Here is an 11,033-nt window from a genome sequence, read left to right as displayed (position 1 = left end):
ATGGGTGCAAATTGACAATTATGGTATAGTTCAGGGGGCAAAACCACATTTAAGCCATATAAAAAAAATTCATTCAATAAGGAGCATATAGTAAATTAACAACTTTTCATATTAAAGAAAATTAAAATAAAAACCAATAATATTCCTATATAGACATATCTTCTATCATTTCCGGTAAGAAGGTATTTGATGGGCATATTTTATATTATATATTTAGTCCCATTCTTAATATATTTTGGTTAATATTTTGGAAGAATTTTGATATTTTGAATTATATTTCCAATATAGGACTTTCGACTTCCTCTGGAGCAAAACATAATCAAATGGACGAATTTTGGAGTAATTCCAGTTGGAGGACGTTCGTAAGTCACTTGGCTTGATCGTATCAAAATTTCAGACTTTTCTACCAAGCGGTTATTTTCTGGCGATAAAATAAAGGAGCAGTGTGCAGTACTGGAATAGTGACGTTTTGGACCTTTATTGCGTTTTTGGAGCCCAAGATAGCCTCGGATGGGTTTGTGGCCTTCTGGAGAAGTGTTCAGAATGTTTTTATCTTTAAAACGAGCTGTCTTAGGCTGGATTTGGAGCAGATTTGAGGCCAAAACGTGGCTGGGCAGATTGGGGGCAGATTCTCCTAATCCAATTTGGACTTTATATCCTAGTATTATTTTATTTTAACCTAGTTTCCTTGTGGGGATTGGGTAGCTGGTTTTTAGGAGGTATTTAAGTTATGGGTTAATTACTGTAGACATCCATGAACTATGGCGCCAGTTGTAATTGGGTCCGTGAACTAAATTTTGTGGCAATTTGGTCCTTTAATTAGATAATAAGGTGCAATTGGGTCCTGCCGTAACTGAATCCGTCGAAATGACCATGTGAGTGTCACGTGCTCTTGTTGTTCGGGGTATTTTCGACTTTTCGTCGTTTTGAACAAAACAAAATAGGAAGAACAAGAAAGAACAGAGACAACAATGACACCCAAAACCCAGAAAAACCCACAATTCCATTTGATCATTCAATCCCCACATAGCAAAACCCAAAACCCAGAAACCAAAATCAACCGAAAGCAACCCTTCAAAAATTATAATGTCCATTTCTTATTTGATCACAGGATTGAGCCTTGTGCCTTGCAGTGCTGCTGGCTTCTTGTGTGAGCCAGAGGTTTTCGTTTTAACATATGCTTTTATTTACCAACAAGAAATGAAATTGCAGCAGCCTTGTTGGAGGGGCAGGGCACCTATATTATTCCCAAAACCATTTCTAACAAGAAAAACTTCAAGACCCATTTCCCACCATCAGCACCAGAGGCTTGGCATCAACAACAACAAAGATAAGCATCCAAAGAACAACAATTTCTTTTATTAATGGTGATATATACTATTCTTCGAACAACAATTTCTCAATTGAAATATTTTTTATATTTTTTGACAAAATATTTGTACGTTTAATGCCTATAAATGCAGTCGGAAAAACATTTTTTCGACAAGCTTCCATGTCGAAAAAGCATAATTCCAACAAATTATATTTGTCACAAATAGTAATCTAGGGTCGGTAATACTATTTTCGACAAATAGTCATTGGTCGAAAAAATAGTATGGCAAAATAAAAAAATCTCGATAAAAAATTATTTCCTACAGGTGCGCAAGTATTTGCGACCACATTTATTGTTGGAAATGAATTTGTATGGTTGTTTTGAAAATCTATTTCCGATAAAAATATAAGCAATATCGACGAAATATGGGTGTCGAAAATACATTATTTCCGACGGAATGGTCGAAAAAGAAGTATTTCCAACTAGGGTTTTACCGACGACTTCCGATGAACTTTTGCCGTCGGAAAAGCGAATTTCCGACGGCAAAAGGCTTTTTGCGACGACAAAATACCCTCGCTAAAGGCATTCTGTTTTGTAGTGACACTCAAACCAACGGCGGGAGAGAGAACTTGCAAAACATGACAAAATGATTGCCAAGCCAGACCCTTTCCCCTGCTTTCCAGCCATCGAAATGCCGCCGAGTGGTCACACCGAATCGAGTCGCAGCAACCGACGCAGATCGCTCGTCGCCGTGCCGTTCCTTCCCAAAAAAGCAGGCAAAGGCACTGAGCTCGGGGGTGGAGACGTGTAGAAGGCGCTCGATCCAGCGTAAATCGCATCCATGACCTTGAATTCTGCAACCTTAATCTGCTTCCGTACGGTCTCCGGGTCGGGGCCCAAACAGTCCGTCGATCCCAGTACCAAATCTGGAACATCTTCGCTCTTTGCCCTCGGCTTGCCAGCATCGCCGGAAACAACTCCGAGTCCTCGGTTAAAATCAACCGAAATGGCCAAGACTGGCGTGTTTCATTATGATCCGGCTATGGTGGTGATGCGAATGACGACTAGGCTTGCCTTGGATTGTCTGTGTGAGAGAGAGAGAGAGGCTGTCTGAGTTGGGGATTAGATGGGATTGGGGTTGTAGTGGTGGTGGTGGGTGGCTTTGGGTTGGTTGTTGGTTGTGGTCTGATGGTAAATTGGGGGAGGACTAGAGGACGAGAGTGAGAGGGAGACGAAGAAGTTTTTTTTGATTGTTTTTTTCATTTTTCAATATCTTAGTTTTTTTTTAATTGTTTTTTTCATTCTACTTTTAAGTTTATTTATTTATTTTATTTATTTTTATGTTCTGTTTTTTTCTTCAGACTCGAAAGGACGCTTTTACCCCTCATTTTGACGGACAAAGTGACAGAGTTGGACGGCAGGACCCAATTGCACCTTATTATCTAATTAAAGGACCAAATTGCCACAAAATTTTGTTCACGGACCCAATTGCAACTGGCCCCATAGTTCACGGACGTCTACAGTAATTAACCCTTAAGTTATTTTTCACAGCAAATTTAGGGACTACTTCTCTTTTGGCTTTTGAACGCGACTTTTGCTAGGATTTTCAGACTTTTTCCATTCAAGGTGTTTTCGATCTTTATTATTTTAATGAAGAACTTGATGATTTTTATTATGAACATGCGTAACTAACTCTCTTTTGCTAGGGTGAGGCCACGAGCCTTAGCAAGAATATGTAGTTTCTGTCCAATTTGCTTATGATTATATGCATGCAGGTTTTCGAATTATTCATCACTGGGTTAAACTATCTAAGTGTCTTGATGCTTGATCACCATTAGGATGTTTAGAAAAGTAATTTTTGATGCAGTTTTGGTCGGAGGTCGGTCCCTGAAATTGACGAAGGCTTCTTGTGATTAATATGTGCAAGTTCACTTAGGATGAATACCACGTCTTAAGGGTTGCATGGTTTTTCAAAAGGTTTCACAGAACTTAATGAGTCATGTATGTTTAGATTTGATCTGAATACCACAAACGGATTGCATGTGTGATATATGCTCTATGTTGGGGGTCCAAGTAGGGATATATTAGGAATACCTAACCTTCAAAATATGCATGTATAGGTCATAAGTAATTGGGAGAACTATATAGAATTGTTAAGGTGACGGCGGATCCCTAGTGCTTTCTTAATTTGATTTCTAAAAACACAACTGTTTCTCTTGCTCTTAGCTTTAATTTTGCATATTGCCTTATGTTTATTAGTTAAATTCGTTTTAATTTAAGGTTTTCAAATCAAACATCTCAAGTTTCTCTTTTACAATAATTAATTAGGATTTGGTTTGCGACGAGTTATTTAATAATCCCTGCGGAGAACGACCTTGCGAGAATCATTTATACTACAATAACCTTGTCATTCTTGCAAGTTTTATAGGAGTTTTAACCTTGTTTGCGCAGGTACAAAAAAGCCTATCAAGAAATTGGTATTCATACTTCCTGCAAATCACATGTCAAACTAGAATGTAGAAGTTCCGTTCCTACTTCCAGGAAAAGAGATAAGTATTTTTCTTCCTTTATGTATTGTATCTTTTCCCTATTCATATAGTAAATTAGTAACTTTTCACTTTTCTTTCTCCATCATACAAAGCTTGGAGTTTTCCATACACTACTTGACTCAAAGTCTTTGTCTCTCATTCTTTGAAGTTAAGTATCAATTAATGTGTTTTCTGCTTCATATGTTCAGATGTATCCCACCTTAATGCTTCACAATATTGGATGCTCAGAAAGTTTTCAATTTGGACGATGTGTCTGGTGGGATCTGTTGGAAATCAAATCTTGTAATTGAAGGATTGTAAATATTTTAATTGTCTTTCCTATATTATTAGATCCCAAGATTTATGGGTCAAACCTAGATTGTAGCCTTAATTAGGAATTATGCTAGAATAGGAGATTGTAAACCTAGTATATAAAGGATAGTATTATGTACAGCAGAATATCAATAACAGAACCTATTGTTCCATCTCTTTTATTTTTTTTACATGGTATCAGAGCACCGATCCGGTGGCTCGTGATTTACATCTTTATTTTCTTTTGAAACTTTTGAGGGTTTCACTCCCTTGTCTTCACCATGGGCAATTCCAATGCCGTTGCTGGGAATCATCCACAGCAGCCACTTGATAGCAATACCAATACATGCTCCAATTTTTCAGCACATAAGGTCAACACATGTCTTCCAGCAGCCCTTTCTCAGACAGCCCCTTCCTCTCATTTGGGGCCCATCCTCAACGTCCTTGCTGGCCTCTCAGAGGAGCAATGTAAACAACTCGCTGCCGCCATGGTAAATTTGTCCCAACTTCCCTATGGAAACCCAAATTCCTTTTATAATGCAGCAGGTCGATTTCACACTTCCCACACTCCGTCTGTTAATTCTATTTTTTCTAACTCTTGGATTCTTGACAGTGGAGCTACGGATCACATCACATCCGACTCTTCTCTTTTTATTCATAGCAAATCCTCTTCTATACCTTCCGTCAATTTACCCACAGGTTCATCTGTTCCTATTGATTCCATAGGCACAATTCTTTTTAATAAAGACATCACCCTAGAACATGTTCTTCATGTCCCTACTTTTCGTTTAAATTTAATGTCTGCTAGCAAACTCACCAAATCTCTTCATTGTTGTATAATTCTCTTTCCTGATTTTTGTGTTATTCAGGACTTGGCTATAAGGAAGATGATTGGTTGGGGTAAGCAAAATGGAGGCCTATATTATATGTCGCTGTTGACCACAGCACCTGTCTTTGGTCATGTCACGCACACATCCACCATATGGCATCATCGTCTTGGACATCCTTCCTCTGCTCGCCTTCAGTTGTTATCTAAATCTTTTCCATTTATATCTTCTTCTTTTGATCATTCTTGCATTGTTTGTCCTATGGTCAAACAAACTCGAATTCCCTTTTCCTTAAGTAGAACATCAACTTCTTCACCGTTTGAATTGTTACATTGTGATATTTGGGGTCCACATCGTGTTCACTCACATACTGGTGCACCTTACTTTCTTACCATTGTGGATGATTTTACTCGATGCACTTGGGTGTTTTTGATGTCACTTAAATCTGAAACACATACTTTGCTTAAATCTTTTTTTGCCTTGGTCAAAAATCAATTTAATGCCACTATCAAAACCCTTCGTACTGATGATGGTTCTGAATTTCTTTCTTTGAAGGATTTTTTTGTCTCCCAAGGGGTTGAATTTCAACGCTCCACTTCTACAAACCCACCTTCCCGGACCCACTCCACCACCCGATTCTCCCATTCCAACCTCTAGTCTCCCTACTTTGGATATAGGGCCCGTGTCTAGCCCGCTGTCCCCAGCCCATGCTGGGCCTCCTTCTCATCACAACCCTACTGTGCCCACAGATGCAGTCCCCCATTTATTGCTGACCCATTCCTCCTTCTCCGCTTGATGCCCCAAACCATCCACCTCCATGACACTCCACTCGTTCGACGCACCCACCGCGTTGGCAAAATGATTATTTTATGGGCTTCTCTTCTACCTCCCCTGACTCGTCATCCTCTTCGGGGCCAACCCCTTCTTCAGGTACTCGTCATCCTTTATCTAATTGTATTTCCTATCATCGTCTTTCTCCTTTGCATCGTGCTTTACCTGCTAACGTTTCAGGAACCTGTGAGCCTACTAATTATGCTCAAGCTGCTTCTGATCCCCATTGGCAACTTGCCATGAAAGCCGAGTTGGATGCATTGCAACTCAATCGTACTTGGACACTTGTTCCTTTACCGCCTGGTCACAAACCCATTGGCTGCGAATGGGGTTATAAAATTAAATACAATTCAGATGGTTCCATCGAGCGCTACAAGGCTAGTCTCGTCGCCAAAGGCTACACCCAAATTGAGGGTGTTGATTATAGTGAGACTTTCTCCCCTACTGCCAAGATTACTACTCTCTGCTACCTTTTATCTGTTGCTACTGCTCGTAATTGGTTTATTCACCAACTTGATGTTCAGAATGCCTTTCTCCATGGTAACTTGCAGGAGGAGGTCTATATGGTCCCTCCTCCCGGTCTTTGCCGACAGGGGGAGAATCTAGTGTGTCGGCTGAATAAGTCTCTTTATGAGCTTATACAGGCATCCCGTAATTGGTTCTCCAAATTTTCCCATGCTATTAAGAAAGCAGGCTTTCAACAATCTATGGCTGACTATTCTCTTTTTACCATGGTTAATGGAGATTCTTTTACAGGTGTGCTCATATATGTTGATGATATTCTCATTACAGGCAATAATCTTCAAGAAATGGAACGTCTTAAATCTTTCCTTCTTAAATAGTTTCGCATCAAGGATCTTGGTGACTTGAAGTATTTTTTGGGCATTGAATTTTCCCGATCGAAGAAAGGTCTTTTTTTGTCACAAAGGAAATATTCCTTAGACATCGTACAAGATGCAGGCTTGACAGGTGCACGACCAGAAAAATTCCCAATGGAGCAAAATGTGAAATTGAAACCAACAGATGGTGATCTTCTCAACGATCCGATGAGATATAGGAGGTTGGTAGGAAGATTAATTTATCTTACTGTCACAAGGCCAGACATTGTTTATTCAGTTCAGATTTTGAGTCAGTTCATGCACCAACCTAGAAAACCACACATGGAGGCCGCACTTCGTGTTTTAAGATTCATTAAAGGCACACCTGGTCAAGGCTTGTTTTTCCCGGCTGTGAACAATCTTGAGTTGAGAGCTTATTGCGATTCAGATCATGCAGGTTGTCCAACAACAAGGAGATCAACAACAGGTTATTGTGTTTTTCTAGGAAATTCTCTTATCTCATGGAAATCAAAGAAACAATCAACTGTTGCTCGATCATCTGCAGAAGTAGAGTACAGGGCCATGGCAATCACATTTCTTGAAATTACATGGTTGTGCTATATATTGCGCAACTTAAGAGTTACACAGAAGGGTCCTGCACTTTTGCATTGCGACAATCAAGCTGCACTACATATAGCTGCAAATCCAGTTTTCCACGAAAAAACGAAGCACATTGAAATTGATTGTCACATTGTGAGAGAGAAACTACAAGCTGGTGTAATTTCTCCTTCCTATATTTCTTCACAAGATGAGTTGGCAGATATATTTATGAAGGCCTTGGGAGGAGATGCCTTCAATATTTTAAGTCGCAAGTTGGGACTTCACAACATTCACTCTCCAACTTGAGGGGGAGTGTTGGAAATCAAATCTTGTAATTGAAGGATTATACATATTGTAATTGTCTTTCCTATATTATTTGATCCCAAGATTTATGGGTCAAACCTAGATTGTAGCCTTAATTAGGAATTATGCTAGAATAGGAGATTGTAAACCTAGTATATAAAGGATAGTATTATGTACAGCAGAATATCAATAACAGCACCTATTATTCCATCTCTTTTATTTTTTTACAGGATCATCGACTGTTTTTGTTTTTTCTTTTTCTTCTTCTCTAATTGGTGTGTGTTAGATAAGTTGAAGAACTAAACGCAAAATTGTCGTTTATTGTTTTGATTCAATGCATAGGAATAGGAATGTGAAATTGATCATTTGCTTTCGTGAACTTCTTTGCTTCAAATCTACCATTGTTACACTGCAAAGAACTTAACAGATTGAAACGAAATTTAAGAGGGTGGAGTGGTTACTCTATCCGTGGTGTTTTTATTTTTTATTTTTTACTTGCAGCTTTTACAATATCTTTTTTTTGGGGTCTCTATGACACATTGAAAAATAGGAAAGAAGCACACAATTATCTATATCTTCAGTCACCAGGGTTTCCTTCAGACTACTTGACTTTGAAAATGAATGTGTGCGTTGGATTGGTTGACTTTATTTTCACCTTCGGGCTCACGCACACGACTGAAAGATCCTTCAATATTTTATATGTGTGTTTTTTGGGAAATGTATTCGGCTTGTTTCGTAGTATATCTTGGGTAAGGCCTTTTTGGGGATTGCGTTTTTTCGCCAAAATTCGGCTTCACTTTAAAGTTAAGCAATTTAATATGGCTCACTTTCATCCATTGACCAAGGTTTGATGACCTATTTTGCCCCTGCCATCAACTCCATCCAAAAGTATGTTAACTTTGGTGACATGACATGGGTGTTTTTGTGATTTCGTACGTATGGATCAGTATCCACCAATTGGGTGGGTGGTGTGAAGCCCACCTCCAAATGGATATAAGATTTAATTAATTACTCTAATTAAATATGATCTTTTTATCCCAATTCGCTATTTTCCACCAATATGAGATGGGGAGGTGGTAATATGTGAAGCCCACCTCTATATACCATTTTTTAGAAATTAATTAAACAAATAAAATAACATTAGAAGAAAAAGGCAATTCCTCACTTCGCCTCCCCCTTTCCCCACCTCAACGCCCATCGCACCCATGTATCAGATTCATTATCTCTCTCACACACACACTCTCTCTCTCCATTCGTAATTTTTTTGCAAAATAATTCTCCCAACCCTGCTTTCACAAATTTTAAGTTTCCCAATGCCAAAAACCAACCCTCTACAAATCTGGTCTCTTTCTGTTTGGGGTGGTGAGAATTAACCAAACCCGGGTGCCTTTTGGAAATAGAGAATTGGTTGGGTGTAAAGAATAAAAGTCGGCCGGGGTGAGAGGCTTGAGATGCGGCCCGGGGTGTGGAAAAAATACGGCCGGATGTCTACTTGGTTGGGAGAGTGCGGCCGGGTCTATTGTGAAATGCGGCCGGGTGTTGTGACTTGGGAATTCCAAGATGGAGCGGATGGGGTTTTTTTGTTTAGGCGGAGACAAATTTGCTGGGTAATGCTTGAATGTGGCTTTCCAAGTATGATATAATATATATATAATATATAAGAAAGTGTAAGGACAAGGTGCGGCCAAGGTTGGATGTTTTTGAGAAGATGGGCCAAAAAGTTATTTGGTCCTATTTTATATATATGAATGGGTGGATGCATGCATGAATACGGCCAAAGCTTGGAGTTCTTTGGAATTGATGTGGCCAAAAAGTTTTGTAAAGCAAATTGCAAAGGTGCGGTGGGGCACTGCTGGAATTACTAGGATATCTCGGCGGGATTTTTGTAGAAGTTGCGGCGGGATTTTGTAGAAGCTCGGCGGGATTTTTGTAGAAGTTGCGGCCGGATTTTTTTGGTTTGGAGCAAACACAGTTTTGGAGAATGGCGGCCTGGTACTTGTTGAGATGCGGCCGAGATTTATGTATGGTTGTTGCCCACTTTTTTCACAACTAGAAGGGTGAAGGGCCGCAACGATTCTGGCGGCTACAATATTTGGGTGGCCTTGCGAATAGTTGGCTGAAGGGTTTGTAGGGCTAAATCCAATTGCCTTTTATATATATATATATATGTTATAATATATAAGGAATATTGCGGCTGGGCTGTTTTTAGAGGGAAAATTCTACAATGCGCAAGGCGCACTGATGCGCCATTTATTATAGACCATTGGATGAGTAGCTGGGGCATGTGGGGTAATCCAAAGCGTTGATTGTTGGTTACCGGTTAAATTGGTTGCTGTAGGTAAAACCAATAAAAAATACTTGCTCTCTCAGTAAGAGACATTTCAAGTTTAGGGTTGGGTTTTTCATTTCTTTCCCTTCGAGTTCCTTCCACAGCAGCTCCTCTCCTCCTTCCGTGACGACGAGACAGCGCGACGAACACAGCTCATCTCCTCTCAGGTATCTCTCTCTTTCTTCTCCCTAATTGTCTCTGTAATCTCTATATCTCATGGTCCTTCTCAGGTATTCATATTTCATAATATATCTATCTTCTTCAACTGAATCTGGGTCGTTCTAATTTTTCATTGTTGTGAACTTTTTTTTTTATGTAAAAAAGCGAGGATCAAGGTCCACGAGCTCAGAAACAAGACAAAGGCAGAGCTTTTGGGTCAACTGAAGGATCTGAAGGCAGAGCTTGCCCTCCTCCGAGTCGCCAAGGTCACCGGTGGAGCTCCCAACAAGCTCTCCAAAATGTACCCTCTCTCTCTCTCTCTATAATTTTTATATGTTGAATTGTTGATTTATGAATTCTTTTTACAATTTTGTGTTTGTGGTTTCAGCAAGGTGGTGAGGCTTTCAATAGCACAGGTGTTGACAGTGATTTCCCAGAAGCAAAAAGCGGCTCTAAGGGAAGTCTACAAGAACAAGAAGTTTCTTCCTCTGGATTTGCGCCCAAAGAAGACCAGGCCATCAGAAGGCGTCTGACCAAGCATTAGGTACTATTAATTTTTCATTCCCAGTTAAACCCATTTCAGTTCGTTGATATTAAGCTGCGTAGTTATTTGGATGCTGCCCATGAGCCATGTAATAATCATTTCTTTTGTTGTGGATGAGTTCATTTAATTATGTTGAATTCGCTTACCCAATCTAGTTTTTGTGAGAAATGTTATAAAAAAAATGGTATCTAAGAGACCGAATTTACTTGCTGAATTGTATTCAAGGATGAATCTAAGCAAATATGCATTTCACTTCTCACCATATTCCTTATTTTCACAACTGTCCTTCCCTACACCAGTTTGCCCACATGGTTTGTTTTCTCATAAGCAGATAAATTGTGCATTAATTTACTATCATTAAAAATTTTAGGCCATAAGCACTTAGTTTGTTAAATTCTTTCCAACCAATACAAAAATATTAAATAGACGGTTTAATTTGAGAGTGTTGAACATGTGTGGATTTATTTTTT

At 39.3% G+C, this 11,033-nt stretch overlaps 1 pseudogene across 1 annotated transcript; it reads left to right on the top strand.

The window, feature by feature from the left end:
- Positions 1-9,279: 9,279 nt before the first annotated feature.
- On the top strand, positions 9,280-10,578 carry LOC148296623 (large ribosomal subunit protein uL29 pseudogene; annotated as a pseudogene). The gene is made up of 3 exons (XR_015833707.1): positions 9,280-9,367; positions 10,185-10,320; positions 10,408-10,578. The product of XR_015833707.1 is annotated as a large ribosomal subunit protein uL29 pseudogene (transcript).
- Positions 10,579-11,033: the final 455 nt, after the last annotated feature.

Source organism: Prunus avium, chromosome 2, assembly GCF_965620075.1.
Source record: "Prunus avium chromosome 2, drPruAviu1.hap1.1, whole genome shotgun sequence".
In the NCBI taxonomy this organism is placed as follows: domain Eukaryota; kingdom Viridiplantae; phylum Streptophyta; class Magnoliopsida; order Rosales; family Rosaceae; genus Prunus; species Prunus avium.
Note: the sequence above shows the minus strand (reverse complement) of the source record. Positions and strands in the feature narration are given on the sequence as shown.